Source organism: Cervus elaphus, chromosome 6 (assembly GCF_910594005.1).
Source record: "Cervus elaphus chromosome 6, mCerEla1.1, whole genome shotgun sequence".
In the NCBI taxonomy this organism is placed as follows: domain Eukaryota; kingdom Metazoa; phylum Chordata; class Mammalia; order Artiodactyla; family Cervidae; genus Cervus; species Cervus elaphus.
This window is the reverse complement of record NC_057820.1, coordinates 19,956,099-19,972,659: the sequence shown is the minus strand read 5'-3', so window position 1 is coordinate 19,972,659 and position 16,561 is coordinate 19,956,099. Positions and strand designations below refer to the sequence as shown.

The following is a 16,561-nucleotide window of genomic DNA, read 5'->3' as shown; positions in this document are numbered from 1 at the left end:
ATGAAAAAAAGGATAGAACTTTGCAAATATGTCTCTGTCATCCTTTATCCAGCAGACAGCCCTATAGCAAGTCAGCAAAAACAGCACTCTGCCAACAAGGAACCTTCATAGCTTCCCAAAAAACCCATTTAGAAAGAAAACAGCATTTAAATTTACTTGAAATGATACCCTTCACTGTAACTGCTCCAGGACATGGAATTCTGCCTTTCTCAGGGGGGAACTGAAAACTTTCCTCCATGCTGACAGGGTTGATTTCGTCTCCGTGCCCTTTCTCAGGCCATGGGAAGAAGCCACGGTGACCTGCCAGCCTGGAAATTCTGCCAAGAGGCCAGGAGTCATGGGAATCTGCCCAGCCTGCTTTGTGGAGGTCAGCGAACGCCGTCTAGACACTAAGTCTTGGTCTTTAAAAGAGGAAGCCAGATATAATACAGTCTCAAAGGCTGAGGAACCAACTGTAAGTAAATATCTTAACAACCGATATTACTATCTTGGGCTGTGTTTACACAGAGACCCATTCATCAACACGGATGAAAACTTCCAAAAGCCTGTTACATTGTCTATTTTAATCACCGCTTCCTGAAGGAAAATTACCTTGCCTGTGTTAGTGAAGCATCGTCTATGTCTACTAAAAGTAAAAAATTCATCCAGTGGGCTAAGTGATGACATAAGCATGTGCTCTGCATATTCATATATCACTGGTCACAGTGGAGGGACAAGGCAAAGCCAACGGTTGGATGGAAGGGAAGCACAGTCAATACAGCCACAAATACCCCACAAATTACCACCATCAACAAACAGATTTCCTTTAGGTTCCCACATAGTCCCCAAGCCAATATGTTTTAATACGATAAGGATTCATTCCTTAAATGAATTTTTTAAAGGTTTTCATGTATATAGGTTGATCTCAGAAGTCCAAGGAGAGAGGGCAGAGCGAGAAAGAGAAATTGAGCCCATCCACCCCCTCAACACACACACAAGGTACAATATACCATCAAGTGACAGCTGAATTTTTAAAATAAATGCTCCAAGCTGAGAAACCTATTTACACGACTACTCTTACACAGTTGGGAGTCTAGCTTACCATGTGTAGATGGGATACACAGCAGGATAAGGTAGGGCGTTTTGATGTCAAACTGGAAAACCACTGTTTTTCATTTTTAAGTAATTTGTGAAACAGAAATCTCTAACCTTTGACCCATCCCTCAGATTCATCTTATGCCTGACCTTCACCCCATCCATCACCCTCACCTCTCGGTCGCCCCTTGCCTATCTCTGACCTGTGTCCCACGGGTGGGGGTCTGGGTCAGGGTAAGGAGCCTTGGCGAAGGGGTGAAGGCATCTGTCTTATGCGCTGCTTCCAATTAAAACGCTGGAAGTTCAACAGTGCTGCTCGGAAAGTCCTGACACATGTGGGTCCATATCTTGCACTAAGAGATGGGAAAGCATCAAGACACAAAAATACAAATACCAATGAACATAAAACAGGTGGCGGGAGACGTCATGAAGCTCACTTGAGGATCGTTCTCTGTTGCTTGTCCACTGAACACACACCCTTCATGTGTCAACACTGGATAAACAGTGTGGCGTGGAGAGGTTTTAGCTTTTTGTAATTTTTAAAAATTTTAATTGGAGGATAACTGCTTTCCAATGTTATGTTGGTTTCTGCTGAACAACAAGTGGCATCAGCCATAAGTATATAGCTCCTTCCTCTTGAGCCTCCCTCCCACCCACCCCCCAGCCATCCCACCCCTCTAGGTCATCAAAGAGCGCTGGGCTGAGTTCCCTGTGTTATATAGCAACTTCCCATTAGCGATCTATTTTACATTTGGTATTGTATATGTGTCAATGCTCCTCTCTTGATTTGTCCCACCCTTTCCTTCCTCTTCTGTGTCTACAAGACCATCCTCTACATCTGTGTATTCTTGCAATGAATACAAATCAATGCAAACACGTTCACCAGTACCATTTTTCTAGATTCCATATACACGTGTTAACATACGATATTTGTTTTTCTCCTTCTGACTTACTCCACTCTGCATAATAGGTTCATCCAGCTCATTTCAACTGACTCAAATTTGTTCCTTTTTATAGCTGGGTAATATTCCATTGTATATATATACCACAGCTTCTTTATCCATTCATCTGTTGATGGATATCTAGGTTGCTTCCCTATCCTGAAGACTATAAATAGGGCTGCAGTGAACACTGGAGTACCTATGTTAATTTGAATTATGGTTTTCTCAGGGCTTCCCAGGTGGGGCAGTGGTAAAGAATCTGCCTGTCAACGCAGGAGATGCAGGAGACGGAGGTTCGATCCCTAGGTCAGGAAGATCCCCTGCAGTATGAAATAGCAATCTCCTCCAGTATGCTGGCCTGGAAAATTCCATGGACAGAGGAGCCTGGCCATGGGGTTGCAAAGAGACAGATACGATTGAGCAACTGAGCACATACACACACACACACACGCACATACAGAGGGTATATACCCAGTAGTGGCACGGCTGTGTCCTGTGCTAGTTTTATTCGAGAGGTTTTACAGAGAGGAAATCAGAAGATCTGAATCAGGCCTATCCTCTAAGAGTTTATCTTGAGTTTAATATGTGCCCTAGAGCAAGTCATCTCATGTCTTGGCATGTTTGTTTTTCTCCTATAACACGTTAGGAATAACAACTGCTTTGCAATAGGAGATACTCAATAAATATTCATGAATAATGAATGAATTTATGCATATTACCTAGAGGTGTTTAAGTTTTCCAAATTACAGCATGAACTGGTCTTTGGCTGAAAATAAAAATAGAGTTCTTACAACTCTATCAGATGGTGTTTAGGAAGTAAGCTTTAGAATATTTGCTGTCTTTGCCCAACCTTAACATGTCAATCCCCATTAGGCATCCATTAACACCTTATTTTAATGCAGAAATTACCTTTATAGTGAATATAAAAAGATTATTTTCTGAACTCCCGTGAAAAGGAAAAAAAAATACTTTTTAGAACAAAATGGTGCCATAATAATATTATGCTAACAGACAACCATTTATCATTCAGTTGCTAGGTCGTGTCCGATTCTGTGTGACCCTGTGGACTGCATGCAGCACCCCAGGTTTCCCTGTCCTTCATTACCATGTTTGCAGTAAATTCATTTGGATCTCATGGATCTCATCCAAATTCATTCACTAATTCATTGATTGAGTTCATAGTACCTGTGGGGTATTTTTTTTTACTCCTGCTAATAGAATCATGGTTCCTCCCTTCCAAGAACTGATAGTTTAGGGGGAAGCTGGACCTAAGATAAATAAGTATTTAGAATCCAGTGGCAGAGAAGGTAACAAACACTGAAAGTGATGACTCTAGGGTCAGATAGCTGAACTCACATCCTGACTACAACATCTACTACTGGAGTGTCCTCCGGCAGGTTCTTTACCAGTTGATGGTTTTATTACCTACCTGCGAGCGCTGTTGTAAAAATCGAAAGAGAAAATCCATGTAAAGTACTTGGCACAGGGTTGTGAACATGGTCAACATTTGACAAGTTGTATGGTTGTCGTTAGGTTATACTTGACGTCAGTACCAAATGTTATGAGCTCAGGAGATAAAACCACTCATCTTTCTTGGAGAAACCATGAAGAGTCTTTCAAAAATCTTGGAAAGGAAAGGGACAAAGAAAGAGATCTCTCCATGGAAGAGTGAGTTTTCTAAGCCGATGAGAAGGCAGGGGTATTCGAGCAGTCTGTTCCAGGTCTTGAGACTGCTCAAGTGATGCAGAGTTTGGGGGCTCTTTGGTATAAAAACTGAATCTCTTAGATGTCTTTTAAATAATTTATTGAGGTAAAATTCACATCACATAGCTGTTGTAAAGTGGACAATTCAGTGGCATTTAGAACATTCACGATGTTGTGCGACCATTACCTCTACCTAGTACCTGAACATCTCCATCACAGCAGAGCAAAACTTCTTACTCCTTAAACAGGTTCTCCTCCATCCTCCTCTCCTCCAAGTTTGTATATTTAGGTCACTGCTCCATTTGGAGTTCATTTTGCTCTATGGTGTGAGTTTGGGGTCCAACTTCATTCTTCCGCATGTGCACATCAGCTGTCTCAGCACCATTTGTTGGAAGATGATTTTCTTCTCCACTGATGGACCTGGTACCCTTGTCAAAAACCAACTGGCCACAGAACTGGGGAGCAGAGTGGAGCCTCTTCCCCGCCTCAGTATGTCTGTACAGAGTCAGCTGGTGTCTTAGAGAGGGCACATGCACAGTCTTCTCCCTGACTTTATGTATCAATACCCCTCAAGAGTTTTGTAAACCCTCCTCCTTCTCACTCTCCACACCCTCCCTGGGTGACCTCACCCATTCCCACTCTCTCAATCATTCTCTACATGCGTATTACTCCCATATTCATATCTCCAGCCCAGAAAGCTTTCCTGAATTGTAATGCTACATGTGCCAGACGCCTGCTGGCCATCCTTACCAGGCGATCTCACAAATCTAACACATCATTTTGAACTCATTTAACACAGACCAAGCAATACTCATCTGAACTCATATGAACTACACCAACTTCCTCCCTATCCCTTTCTCTGCCTCAGAAAGCAGCACTGCAAATCTGCCCACTGCTCTTGTCTGAAATCAGGGAATCATCTTTAGCAACTTCCTCTCCCATGTATCCAAACTATTATTATATGCTGTTGACTTTATAAACCTCTTGATTCCCAATGCCATTATTCTGATTCTGGCTATGACCATCTGTTGCCTAAATTATAGCCTCCCTCTTAGACTTCATATCTAAAATCTAGCTGCTTCTGTTATTTAGTAGCCAAGAGATCTTAAAGTAAAAATCATATCATGTCATACACACCTACCCTCCTTAGCTCAAAGTCCTTTAAAAACTGCTTGTTACCCTTACAATATATCTAAACACTTTCTATAGTTTTACAAGGCCATTCATGATCAGGCTGCCTTTTATTTCACTGTTCCCCATCTTCTATTTCCAGTTATAATTTCTAGACATTCTGAACATTTGACAGTTCTCTACCTCTCACTTCCAGACTTTCGCACTTGCTCTTTTTCTGTCTCCACCTTGTCTTCACACAACCAAATCCCATTCATTTACTGTGTGTGAAAGTCACTTCTTCAGGAAAGTTTTCCCTGGCCCCTAGATTAGCTTAGGTTCTCATGGTATATGATCTTAGAACCTCCCAACTTAAAAAAAAAAAATCATATCATCTATCACAATTTGGCCAACACAACATATCATTGATGACAGTTTTACTTGTTTAATGACTACCTACTAGTTCTATGAGGGTAAAGATCAGATGTCACTTGTTCACAGGATATTCCAGTTCACATTCCATAGTAGATGCTCAGTGAATATTTGTGAACATGGAAAAATGGATGAAGGAAAGTGAAGTCACAGAGACCAACTATGCTACTCTAATTTGGGTATGACATAGAACTGGGAGAGGTAGAATAAGTTGGATAACAGGCCTGGGTTTATAAATTATCTTGACTGATCAAAATTTTTTAATTCAATAAAAATAAACATAATGGCCTGCATCTGTACTAAAAGAATCACTGACATAGATATAAAACAGATTCGTGTTTTAAAGCCAGTTCATGTAAAAATGTTTTAAGGGCCCATGCAAGGACATTAAGCACCATGTGATCAACAGAAGGACATGGCTTATAAATAGAAACGTGTGCCATCTTAAGACTGTTAGTAGAATGTTACTGCTGCACTCAAGAATGCCTACAGCTTATCGTTTCATCATAGATCACATCTGCTATTGTGCCTGCCACACACTACGTTTGTAAACAGAGCTTGTTGAATGAAGAGTGAAAAGCACACTTCTTGACACTGGTTATAAAAACTAGCTCCCCCCACCCAAAGAAAAGGATAACCTGGTCTAGAAGCCATAATAATAATAACTAGTACAGTGCTTCTATGTGTTGAGCACTGTTCAGAACACTCTGTGTATGCTAATTCATCCACCATATGAAGTGTGCGACTGTTGTGCCCATTCTACAGATGGTAAAGATGAGGCACAAATAGGTTATGTCACCAACCCGAAGTCACATAAGTAACAAGTAGCAGAGCCAGGTTTTTAAACCAGACAGTAAGCTCCCAGCAGCCAAGCTTTTGGAAATCAATCATTATCAACATCCTATTAGAAATAAATAAGGAAGATAAATAGCCTTGCAATGGGGTGGGGAGAAGATTCAGAAGATAGCATATTAGCTGGCTTCATACTTAATCACTAGACAGAAGTCAAAGGGAGGCAGACACTGGCTCAGTAAAATGAAGAACTAAGTCTCTAATACTTTGTCTCTAGTGACAGAGTCATTAAGTACACCATCAGAACATTCAAGTGGAGGCTAGAGGCCCACCAGCCTCATTATCATTATCTATACATGACATTTATGGCAGTCCAATCTGGAAAAAGCAGGAGACTAGAGAACCCCTGAAGTCCTTTTGAAACCGTGTAATGCAGATTGGGACTCCACATGCTGGGACTTGAGCCCAGCCTAAACCCAGTTAGGATTTGACCCCACAGTCTTTTAAGTGAGGTCACACATGCTATCAGGACTTAATGAAGCTCAGGTTCTTGATGTCTCGCCACAGAAAGAATTCAGTGACAGACAAAGTAATAGAGGTAAGAAGTGGATTTATTTAGAGAGAAGCACACTCCACAGACAGAGTTTGGGTCATCTCTTGATGGTGAGAGGTCGGGGAGTATGGGGTTGTGAAGTTTTTACAGGGGTGGGTAATTTCAGAGGCAAAAAAGTGGGAGGAGTATTCCAGCTAGTTTGGGGAAGGGGTGGGGATTTCTAGTGGAAGTCAGTTTGTCTGCGATCTTGGACCTATTTGGTTCTAAGCAATTTAGGTCGTGTCCTTGGGCAACATCATTCTTTTAAAGGTTGTGCCCCTGTCCCTTTTCCTCTTGTTTTGTTCTCTAAGCTCTATAATTTTAAGAATTCCACATGGACTTCACTTTCAGGGAGCCCAAAACCAGACAAACACTGCAGAACCCAATTAAGATGGTGACTTAATACACAATTAAAAAAAAAAATGATCAAGGTAATGAAATGGATAGCACTCAAAACGGTGGGCTCCCATGCCACCTTTAAAGATGAGGACCCCCGCTACCTATTTCCATATCAAGTAAATTCAGAAACGGAAACAACCCAGCAAAGAATGTCATGGCATCAAATCCCCAGAAATGCCAAATAACTAATACACAAGGCATAGGTCAACTCTTCATGCACCTGGTTGCCATATCAATAGATAGTGTCAAAGAATTTATTTGAGTTTTCAGACTGTGAAATCACTTCTTTCCCCTCAAGAAGGAGAAGATCTAGTTAAACCTGAGATTAAAGAGGCGGATAAAAGTGCCCCCTGCACTGCAGAGGCCAGGAATTAGACACGCTGCTGCTCCAGCAGGCAGTCCTCAGACATGATCCATTACAAGAAGGCTTCCATCAGATGCCAGCGAGGCTAATCCTTTTGCAAAGCCTGACAGCTTCTCAAACTCGACTGTGGTGAATCCAAACCAGATTTTTATGCTATAAGTTCAGCTTTCCAAATACAAAATCATTTTTATTTTGTATTGGGTTTAGATTTATTACATTTAAATTTGCAGACAAAGATAGAGATGCCTGCCATGCAGCTTGCCCTGAACCCCCTTGACACTCATCTTACAGAATAAAATATCAGATGATAGCGAGATAGAAATAGATGGAACCAGAGCTTCTGTATAAGAAACCACTGTCAAACGATAACAGCGTCCTCCACATCCTTAAAGAGAACCATTCAAATTTCCATCTCTGAGGAAAGACGACCACACAGTGTTAGCAGAGCATTTTCATTGATGCCATAGCTTTTCAACTGAATGTCATCAATTCTAAAGTCAGTTATTACTCTGACTGCAGGCTGGAATTCCTACAGGCTGACTTACCTTTTTGCAGTCAGATGAGGACTTCTCATTGGCCAGTGTGCTGAAGATGGTGGTCTGTAACACAAGAAGGTGGAAGACCCATTAGAACTGGAAAAGTGTAATGATATTGGCTCTGGCCTGTGCATCTCCCATGCAAGGTGGGGACCATCTCCCATGACCCCACTGATGTCTCTGGATTTTTAAAAATATTTATTTATTTATTTTGGCTGCCCTGAGTCTTAGTTGCAGCACGTGAACCCTTAGTTGCAGCATGCAGGATCTAGTTCCCTGACCAGGAATTAAACCTGGGTCCCCGGCATTGAGAGCTCGGAGTCTCAGCCCCTGGACCACCAAGGAAGTTCCTGATTTCTCTGGATTATAAGAAGTGCCTGTCTTTCACCAATCCCACTTCCACCCCCTCCAAGTCAGAACATTCAATGTGGGCCAACGATGATCTAGTAAGGATGAAGACTCTTATTTATTTCATTTCACAAATAAAGGACTATAGCACCATTAGATTAATTGTCATACCTTAGCAGTAGATCAGGAATGAAAGCCAGTCAGTCTGACTCTAGTACCCACCTTCTCAACCATGCAAGGGACTGCCTCTCTTTTGAAGAGACGTGCAAATCGTCACATGCCAGTATCTTTCAAATGACACCTGGAAGAACCTGAGTGATGGAGTGGAGCTGCTCTCCACCCGCAAGCGGTGTGGGCCTGAACAGCAGTATCAGACTTGCTGTCTCACCCCCTCTCTTTAGCTCACTTGTTCTTTGCATAATTGACTTTTATATAGTTGTGCGGATATTTTCTTGGCCTCATGAGCCACTATAAAGGCACTTTGGTATTCAAGGCCAGTTGGGATTTATATGCAAATTTGTTCCTTCTGGACTATCCTATGAAGAGTTCTATGGACATAATGGGAATAATTTTTCCAGCAAAATTTTCCACTTTTTAATTAATTACAAAACTAAAATGGCTCAGCAGGTAAAGAATCCACCTGCAATGTAGGAGATACAAGTGATGCGGGTTCCATCCCTGGGGTGGGGAAGATCCCCTGGAGTAGGAAATGGCAACCCACTCCAGTATTCTTGCCTTGAAAATCCCATGGTCAGAGAAGCCTGGCGGGCAACAGTCCACAGGGTCACAAAAGAATCTAATGCAACTGAGCATGGCACGGTAATACATATTCTTAATAAGTCAATCCCCTTTCTAACCTATCCTTCGGAGGTAACCAATAGTAAAAATCTCTGTTCATCCTTCCACACTTTCTCTATTTTTATGCAAATATGTATGTATTACATATTAGTTATACAATTATATTACATATACACACAGAGAAGTTTCTTTCTTTCTTGCGATCATACCATCCTACTAAGACTACATTATCAACATCTTTCCAGTCACTTCATGTAGAGTCACACATTCCTCTTAATGGCTGCATAACATGCATAATATGGATTTATCATACTTTATTTATGCTTTCCTTTACTGACAGAGATTTGATGGTTTCCAGGACTTTATTCTTTTGTTGTTTTATTGCAATAAATATTCTTGTATACATATGTAATACATGCATAAATATGTATTATGTATATGTGCGCATATATGAGAGTGAAAAGGCTCTAGCTTAAAACTCAACATTCAAAAAATGAAGATCATGGCATCAGGTCCCATCACTTCATGACTAATAGATGGGGAAAAAGTGGAAACAGTGGCAGATTTTATTTTCTTAGGCTCCAAAATCACTGCACACAGTGACTGCAGCCATGAAATTAAAAGATGCTTGCTCCTTGGAAGAAAAGCTATGACAAACCTAGACAGTGTATTAAACAGCAGAGATATCACTTTGCTGACAAAGATCCAAATAGTCAAAGCTATGATTTTTCCAGGAGTCACGTAGAGATGTGAGAGTTGGACCATAAAGAATGCTGAACACCAAAGAATTGATGCTTTCAAACTGTGGTACTGAAAGACTCTTCAGAGACCCTTGGATTGTAAGGAGATTAAACCAGTCAATCCTAAAGGAAATCAACCCTGAATATTCACTGGAAAGACTGATGTTGAAGTTGAAGCTCCAATACTTTGACATCTGATGCAAAGAGCCAAATCATTGGAGAAGACCCTGACACTGTGAAAGATGAGGGCAGGAGGAGTAGGGGGATGACAGAGTATAAGATGGTTGGGTGACATCAGGACTCAATAGACATGAGTTTGAGCAAACGCCAGGAGATGGAAAAGGGCAGGGAAGCCTGGCGTGCTGCAGTCCATGGGATCACAAAGAGTCAGACATGACTTAGCGAGTGAACAACAATATGCATACATATGCATTGTGTATATGTGTGCATAGATGTATGTATGTGTATTTTGTGTGTGGGTATATATATGTGTGTATATACGTATATATATGCACACTGATAGTTTTGGTTGAATAGAAATAAAAAACTGGAAGAAATGTATACAGAGACTTTGGTATGGCTCAAAAATCTAATGTGTATAAACTTTCTCTCACTCTTTCTCCATATAACATAAAAATATTTATCAATTCACTTAGGGTTTTGATATGTTTTGGGATAAGAATTAGAAAAAGTTAAGAATCTGAGACAGCGTGTATTGTGTCCCCAAATAATATGCAGTATTAAAGGACAGAAAACACAGACATAGATAAACATACAAAAAAGGATCTTTAATGAAGACAAATTAAGTTCAAGGTTTAGGTGGGCATGATCTTTACACGTGGATTGCTGGTAGTTTTTACGTGTGTTTTAATTTTGTTTGGGAAGGAAGGGATACACGTTATTCAGAAAGTTTGAATTGAAAGGGGAAAATGGAAAGGAGGAAAGATTTTGGCAGCAGAAAAAAAAATGAGAAAAAGTGAAAATCAAGATTGGACCAGAAAGGAGAGAAAGAACAGCCAAAGTAGCAGACAGCTGGCATGCGTAACAACGAAGCATCCTCTTCAATCTTCCCATCAAATGCCTTTCCTCATGACCTTTCCTCATCTTTACACACCTGTACACGGAACACTATACCACGAGAGAGATCTTGATGTTCATGCTTAGATTTCTGCTCCAGGGAAAGACCCAGCAAAACTTGGTCATCACTATAGCCCTATTGCCTAGCCCAGTGCCTGGCACAGAAAAGGTATCCACTAAATATGCACCAGATGAAAAAAATGCAAAAAAAAAAAAAAAAGACTGCAGTCTTATCCCAAAACATTATTTTGGAAGCAGATTCACTCATGTGTCATAGAGCTACAAAGTGAAGCCAAAGGAGAGACACAAAAGCCTCCTGAATTGTAGTAAAATAACATTTTTCTCTCTGTTTAGCATATATCCATTGTCTCATCCACATGGTTTGGTGGAATCAGTTTTTCAGTGTTGGGGCTATGAATGCTGGACTGGATAATCCACTGTTGTGGGATGTGTGTGCTGTATAGAGCACTGCAGAATGGCTACCAGCATCCCTGGCCTCCACCCCTCAGAGGCCAGCAGCACACCCTCCTCCCTGGATCAGCCGTAACAACCAAAAATGTGCTCAGGCATTGCCAAGGGTCGGGAGGCAGGCAAAATTACCCCCAGTTGAGAACAAAAGGTATAAACTCTCACTGAGCTAGTTTGTAGAAATGATCATAATTCCTTGATGAGTGCAACTAAATTTTTTCCAGGAATGGAAAAGTCTAATCATGGGAATTGCTCTTCCTGTTCCTGATTTCAAGTCTCATTTTCTAACCTAGGGCTTCCCTGGTGGCTCAGTGGTAAAGAACCTGCTTGCCATGCAGGAGATGAGGGTTCGAGCCCTGGGTTGGAAAGATCCCCTGGAGAAGGAAATGGCAAGCCACTCCAGTATTTTTGCCTGGAAAATCCCATGGACAGAGGAGCCTGGTGAGCTACAGTCCATGGGGTTGCAAAAGACTTGGATGTGACTGAGCAACTTAACAACAAATTTCTGTCCTAAATGGAACTAAAAATCTGGGCGGGGCGGGGGGGGACACAAATCCCAGCTACTGAAGACTCCATGCAGTTGCCAAGTGGGGGCAACTTGAGCGACTCTAATTGCATTTTTAACTAAGCTTAACATATACCATTGGAGAGAGTAAATTAAGGGACATGTCTAAGAATGCAGACATTAGTGCTCTGCCCCCAGGGGAAATGATCTTCAAAATTAAACAATACCATCCAACTTTCAAAAACAGTCTCAGGTAACCTGAGAAACATGTTTGGAGGAGAAATGAGAGTCAGAGATGGGTGAAATTGGCTTCACTAAAAAGAAAAAATATATATACATATATATATATATAGCTAAATGTTGCACTTGTAGCAAAGAACCACTTGAGACAAAGCATAAATATACAGTGAAATCTCAGGACATGGAACAAGTGTGGAAGTGATACGGCAAGGGTCAATGAGAGTCCATATCCTTAATTTGGCCATTTTCTAAGGAGACTGTGCTTATACGCTTGGTCAGTCTCATTTCATCCCGTCGAAAGACTTTCGCTGGCATTCCAGTTTCCTGATGGCAGCTATTGTGAATGACTTTGGGTGGGCTTTCTAAACCTTCCAATAACATGTTCACTTTAATTACTGAAAATGAAAGCCTCAAAACATGGTGATTTAACCCATGCCATGACCTTCTTGATCGTTGCATCAATATTTTTCTACTAAAGAGGAAATTGCTAATGAGTCCCCTCCACCAAAGTTTGCCTGATGCTGCATTTGTTGCAAGGAAGCACAAGGGCTTTTATTTATTTCTTTTCATTGAAGGATAATTACTTTACAGTACTGTGATGGCCTCTGCCATACACCAACATGAATCAGTCATACACATACATATGTCCCCTCCTGAACCCCCCCCCTCGCTCCCCTCCCTACCCCATCCCTCCAGGTTGTCTCAGAGCACCAGCTTTGGGTTCCCTGCATCATACATTAAACTCCCACTGGCCATCTCTTTTACATATGGTAATGTATATATTTCAAGGCCATTCTCTCAAATCATCTCACCCTTCCCTTCTCCCACTGTGTCTGAAAGTCTGTTCTTTACATTGGTGTTTCCTTTGCTTCCCTGAACATAAGATCATTGGCACTATCTTTCTAGATTCCGTATTTCAATGCTGTTCTCTCAAATCATCTCATCCTTTCCTTCTTCCACTGTGTCCGAAAGTCTGTTCTTTACATCTGTGTTTCTTTTGCTGCCCTGCAATAAGATCATTGGCACTATCTTTCTAGATTCCACATATATGTGTTAATATATGATATCTGTCTTTCTCTGTCTGACTTACTTCACTCTGTATAATAGGTTCTAGGTTCATCCACCTCATTAGAACTGATTCAAATGCATCCTTTTTTATAGCTGAGTAATATTCCATTGTGCATATGTTCACTGCTGCACTATTTACAATAGCTAGGACATTGAAGCAACCTAAACGTCCATTGGCAGATGAATGGATAAGGAAGTTGTGGTACACGTACACCGTGGCTTTTTAGAGTACTGACTTCTAAGACTGTAGGCAGAATGAATAGCATGGGGTGAACAGTATTATACATGGACAGTTGCAGCAATTTCCTAAATGAATCTAGAAAGCTGAGGTCCCACTGTTGTTCATTTACATAGTGACACCTGAAATTTCATTTATAGGAGCTCTGGTTTCAGCAGAAGGCTTTGAATCATAATAGATAGATCCTCAAGGGATGCTAGGGGTAAGAGTCACCACAAAGGGGGAACTGGAAATTTTAAATCTTGTAATCTCTGGCCTGTTACATCTTGGAGAGGAGGAATGTATTTATGCTCTTTCCTACAAGCAGATGCTTCTTGTCTTTTATTAATTTCAAAGCAGATTAATTTCAAAGAGAAATAATGACTTAGAGCATGAAGATCTCAGATACTCAATGCTGATGGAAAAGATCCCACAGGTTGCAGGTTAGGCTCCCTCAAAAGCAGCCTATGAGGTGGAGATCAGCCTACAGGAGGTTCGTTAGGGAGACCTTCGGATTTCCACTTGGAGAAGGGAAGGCAAAGGTGCAGGACTGAGCAGAGGGAGATGCAGTGGGTTGATGGGCTGGAGTACAAACTCAACCAAGGTCTCAGCCAACCAAATAGAGAGCTCTGAAACTGGGCTAGACTTGTCCTAAGCTGGAGCAAGGGAAAGTGCTCCCCTGGGAAGAGGGCAAACCCTAGGGATGATGCCTCATTTCAGCCAAGGGCAATTTCCTGAGAGGGCAGACAGCTGAGGGCCGTGTGCATGGAGATCTGTGTGGAGCCTGGCTCTGTCCACTACAGTACACTTTAATTTGACCCAGTTTTGCCAAGGGCTGATACTATGACAGATGTGCTCTAGTTGAATGTGACCCCTTGTGTTCAGTCGCTCAATCATGTCTGACTCTTTGCAGGAGCATGGACTATAGCCCACTAGGCTCCTCTGCCCATGAAATGTTCCAGACAAGAATACCAGAGTGGGGTGCCATTTCCTGCTCCAGAGGATCTCCCTAACCCAGGGATCAAACCCGCGTCTCTTGCGTCTCCTGCATCAGCAGGCAGACGCTTCACCACTAGCGCCACCTGGGAAGCTCATGTGACCCCTTATTAGAGTTTATACATTTGCTGGTCTTTTATGATAAGAGTTGCTGGAGAGATAAACAAATGGGTCACTTGCTCAGGAATCTAGGCATTTGATTTTTGTCTCTTCTTAATAAGAGACAAACATTAACCTTGTAAGCTTAAGACAGATTGTTGGACTAGAGGTCTTGAATTCTTCATTTTGAAATGAGGAAACCCCTATTCATTTCCCATTAGATCATGAGAACCCTGGTTAATTTGGAGAAAAAGAGCTGGATCTTATCAGGCACATTTTTAGAAATCAGTGAGTAGACTGACTACTTCTTTTCTGCATCCTCTGAGGGCAGGACATCTGGCTGAATAATACATTCATCTTTTGATTAACTATGGAGGCAGAAAGGAGAATTTTTTAGGGAATTCCCAAAAGCATAACTGATAAAATGTCTCTATATTTGACTTTGAGACAGATATAAATTAAATATTGACATACATATTAAATATATGTATTTATACATTATACAGTAGTCATGTACGGATGTAAGAGTCAGACCATAACGAAGGCTGAGTGCCAGAAATTTGGTGCTTTCAAACTGTGGTGTTGGAGAAGATTCTTGAGAGTCTCTTGGACTGCAAGGAGATCATACCAGTCAATTCTAAAGGAAATCAACCCCGAATATTCATTTGGAAGGACTGATGCTGAAGCTAAAGCTCCAATACTTTGGCCACCTGATATGAAGAGCTGACTCATTGGAAAAGACCCTGATGCTGGGAAAGATTAAGGGCAGAAGGAGAAAGAGGTGACAAAGGATGAGATGGTTGGATGGCATCACTGACTCAATGGTCATGACTTTGAGTAGGCTCCAGGAGATAGTGAAGGACAGGGAAATCTGGCATGCTGCAGTCCATGGAGTTGCAAAGAGTTGGATAGGACTTAGTGACTGAAACAACACTATTAAGCCATGTATATTATATATATATATATATATATATATATATATATATATATACTATATATATCAACCATATATATATATAATGGTTGATTTAGAGGACTGAGGTGCTTAAACATGTCTTCCTTAAATTATCATTAAGAATCATTCAGAGAAACATTCCAAGGGGCAAAAAAGGTCAAAGCAACCCCAGAAGGAAGAGCGTCAAACAACTGAAACTGCTAAGGCTTCGGTCAGACAACCCAGACAGAGGAGCAGTGATGGATGGGTCCATCCAGTCCAGCCTACAAAAAGACTCTGAAAGGGCAGCTGCCTACCCTATTCTCACTGGTGGGTGTGTTTTGCAAAGTGATTGAGTACTGAAAAGAGACTCCATATGTTCTAGTCTCCTTTTTAAGGGAGAGTTTACCTCTGAGAATTATTACAATGCTGTTTTATTCCCACTAAATTAGGTTTAGAAGTAGATATACTCTGCCTCTACTGAGCCAACTTCTGCAGTGTAACGTCCATAACCAAGATTTATATTTTTAAAACAGCACACAGATGACACTTACTCGATTAAATTGGAACAAAGTGGGGGGGGGGGAAGCAGAGATCATTGCTGAAGTATTGGATTATAAAAACTAAGGAATTCAGAAACCGAATCTCTAAGATAGATGGTAATCTTATGAAATTTTATTTCACGTATCAGTTGCACACATGTGTCTGTGTACATGTGTTTCACTCTCAATATCACTAAACAGAGGCCAGTTAGTTCTGACAAATGGTCAAATGCAGTCAAAAGCTAAGAACCATTTACAGGAATAACACCTGCATTAATCATCTCTATTTGATACCTGCAATTTGCACTCCACGGACAACTGGATGATTTCTTATTCATTGGCAGATGTTAAGACCAGACCTACTCATATTACTAACAATTTGGAAGTCTCTTACACTTGAATCAATGGGTTCCCAAAGTGCACGCGACTTGGATGCTTTCTTAGACATTTAGTTGGCCAATTCTAAGATTTCTAGACAATGTGTGATTTTCCATCGGTCTCCATGATTTAGCAGACTAATATGGATACATGTGCACTTAAAATAGTGGTATCCTCTCCAGGCAAAGTGTAGCATTCATATTTATT

General features: G+C 41.1%; 1 protein-coding gene across 2 annotated transcripts in view; it reads right to left on the bottom strand.

The window, feature by feature from the left end:
• The window catches only part of RASGEF1B (RasGEF domain family member 1B), a 483,692-nt gene that overhangs the window by 378,170 nt on the left and 88,961 nt on the right, over positions 1-16,561 (bottom strand). The window contains exon 2 of one of the 2 annotated variants that reach the window (XM_043906372.1): positions 7,954-8,007. The gene's annotated coding sequence lies outside the window, so the exon portion shown is untranslated. Of the gene's footprint in view, positions 1-7,953; positions 8,008-16,561 lie in introns of those variants that run through there. The other variant, XM_043906373.1, reaches the window with a different exon arrangement.